The following is a 3,248-nucleotide window of genomic DNA, read 5'->3' as shown; positions in this document are numbered from 1 at the left end:
AGCATATTCTTTCATCGCAGTCTACTGACCCCAATACACCCGCGTAATCTCACATTGCGAACCCTTCGTTCATCCTTTGACTGGGGCCTCAGCAGGTCGGAGGCTCGGATCCTCCGCCCAATTGCGGATCCTCCGACGCTTTGGTGTCGGAGGTTCCGCAGCCCGGCTGGTCGGAGGTTGCTTCACCCGGCCACCCCGGGAGTTCCTCCTTGGCCTGGTCCGGTCGGAGGTTCCTTGGCCTGGCTACGTTCTCCCGCCATCCTCGGACCCGGGAGGGTCGGAGGTTCCAACCTTTCCTCACTCGCGGACCTCCGCCGGTGCTCCAGTCCCTGCACACACTTTGCACGACCAGACGAGTCGTCAACATTAGCATTTCCCGTCGAAGGATATCCTCCGACGTTCCAGGCGTCGGAGGTTCCTCAGGTGAAGGATAACCTCCGGCGCTACCAGGGGGAAGGATGCAGCTTTTCCCCAACAGTTCCCCCCTTTTTGGGCTAATGGCACTCCTGCGGTCCATGTGCTCAAAAACATGCTACGCTGCGGAGGTTATGAGCATGGTTGCTGCCTTCCCCCCTGGTGCGCAGGATGTGTTTGTTAGCAAATGTTGGATAACTGTTTCTTTTACTTAGTCGTAATTTTTCTTGTTTCTTTATTTTGCCGGGATCCTCCGATCATTGCTGCTATATTAGTATGGTATCCTACGCGCGTTAGATTGCGGAGGATTGCGGAGGATTTTATTGCCGTTGGAGTTAGCCGTTGGCATTGACGAAGCGCAACGGTTTGGGCGATTCCTCCGCTTATAGCCGTTGGGCGCGGGGAATCGCAATGGCCGCGCGATCGCAGGCCCCCCCTATAAAAGGGGATGCTGGGGAGCCTTGAGCTCTCACCCCTGCTGCTCATTGCCTGCACACCTTCCTTCGCTACGTATTTCTCTCTGAGCTGCTTGCGTGCGTTTCTGTTTAGTTCTAAAGTGTTGTCGGAGGTTTTACGGTGGCTCAGCTTCCTTCACCGCGTCCTTCGAGGTCAGATTTTTCTGGTCCTTTGCGCAGTTTCCTTAGTGTGAGGTCTGGAGGTTGGCTGCGGAGGTTTGAGGAGTGGATGCTTGAGGTGGCTGCAGCTCGAGATCTGGAGGAGACGTTGTCTGACGTCGAAGCTTCTGTCGGTGATTTGATCGGTGCGAAGGAGTTTGAGGGGATGGCGGCGATTACTTTTGAGTTCGGGCAGTCGACTGTGAGGACGGAGGATATCGCTGACATGGTTGAGGCTAGGTTTTTCAAGGAAGGTCGGGCGGAGGCTCCTCCTGCGGGTCAAACGGTGCCTGCGCCTGGTGAAGGTTATGCTGTTGTTTTTAGGGATTTCTTCACCTGCGGGCTTCGGATGCCTCCATATCATTTCCTTCGCGAAGTGATGGAGAGCTTCAATGTGGAGCTGCAACACTTCAGTCCCAATGGGATACTAACACTTAGCAAATTCGCCTGGGCGTGTGAATCCTACGGAGCCATGCCCCACATTGATACTTTCTGCTCGTATTTTGAGCTTCAGCGTCAACCTAAGAAGGTGAAGGATGCCGAAGGTGTTGAGTGCATTGCGCAGTTTGGAAGCTGCGCGTTCATGCCGTGCCGCACAATGCCTGGGCCAAGGTGCGAGATCTCCTACTGCCAAAAGGGGAAGTGGGAGAAGGATTGGATGAGAGCCTGGTTCTACGTGAGGACCCCCGCTGCGTCGAAGACTTTAGATGACGGCAGCGTTGATAAAGTTTATCCTTACGCGTCGCTGATGAAGGAGCTGAAGCCTTTCTCGAAGGTTGATCCTTCGCAGGAGATGTCGGAGGAGCGACTTGCTTGTGATAAGGCATTTGCGCTGGCATGCCGATATTCCGGAGGCCGGGATTTGGTTGAGGAGATGGTCGCTGCTGACTACTGGCCCCTTGGCCGCAGGACCGATGAGTTCACCATTGAGATGGTGCAAGTTCCTGTTTTTGGTCCTCCGGAGGGGTTGCCGTTTCCCCGGTTCGGCGCAGGTATTCCGGAGGATGAGACCAAGGAGTCCTTCCTTGATCGTGTGGAGGTTTCTGCCCGGAGGATCGTCGGGAAGATCTCGGAGAAGGAATATCTCCAGCGGAGGTCTGCGCTTGGGACGATGCCCCGGTTCAACCGCGTTTTTGAGGAATTGGGGATCGAGTATGAAGATTACGTTATTCCTCCGGATGTTTTGCTTGGGTTGGAGAAGAAGAAGGACTCCTCGAAGGCTGTTGCTTTGGCGGAGTCGAAGAAGAGGAAAGGGGGCGGCGCAGTCAAGCAACTTGCGAAGAAGCGGAGGGCGGAGGTTGTGCTAGAGACTCCTGTGGAGTCTTCCTCCGCCCGCTCATCTGGTGCCGAGTCAAACTCGGTAGCTTCTGCACCTGCGGAGGCCGCTGCTGCTGGTGGAGCTCCTGAAGTTGAAGCTTCGCGTGCGGTCTCCTCTGTGCGCGCGCCTTTCGCGTCTCTTCTTGGGGAGGAGTCTTCCGATGCGGAGGCCCCTGAGGCGAGCCCTGCGCGGGAGGCGAATCCTGCAGCGTCTGAGGGTCCGCGCGTTGCTTCAGTTGGCGGAGGGTCTCCGCCTAAGGAGGTTCAGGTGGAGTCCAGCGACGAAGCTGAGTCCGCCTCCGTTCGAAGGATCAGGAGGGCGGAGGCTCCCCTTCGTCCGGCTGGTGACGGTATTAATTCGTTGTACATGGGTAATGATTTTTTGTTGATTATTTTGTTTTTATGCAAGTTTTGATTGACTTGTTCTCATGTTTTTGGTTTATCTTTCAGCGGATGTTTTTGCTGGGCTGGCTACCGCGGAGGAGATGGCTAAAGGCGCCAGCGTTGCGCAGGAAGGGCTTGCCGTTCCTCCGCCGCGTGAGCCTGCGCCTTCTGCGTTGGCCAACAGGCCTTCGCCTGCTGATGTTCTTGGTCCTGGTGAGTTTCTTCTTTTTGGTTCAACAGTTTCTTTTGTTTTTGGCATTTTATTCTAAGGTTTGTTTTTGTTATGTGCAGGTGCTTCTGAACCTTCGATCACAGGTTGGACTGATGCCTTGCGCGAGGTTCATTCCTTGGTCGGAGGTTAGTGTTCTGGCCTCCGCCAGAGGTTTTTTGTTTCTTACGATGGTTTTTCTTAATTGTTTTTGGTTTACAGATCGTTTTCGTCAGAAGCTTCGCGGCATGGACTTTGACACGCTCCTTCGCGTGCAATATGAGCACCATAGCCTTGTATGTTTGTGCTTT

This window comes from Sorghum bicolor, chromosome 5 (assembly GCF_000003195.3).
Source record: "Sorghum bicolor cultivar BTx623 chromosome 5, Sorghum_bicolor_NCBIv3, whole genome shotgun sequence".
NCBI classification, from domain to species: Eukaryota; Viridiplantae; Streptophyta; class Magnoliopsida; order Poales; family Poaceae; genus Sorghum; species Sorghum bicolor.
The sequence above is the reverse complement of the archived record's forward strand: the minus strand, read 5'-3'. Positions refer to the sequence as shown.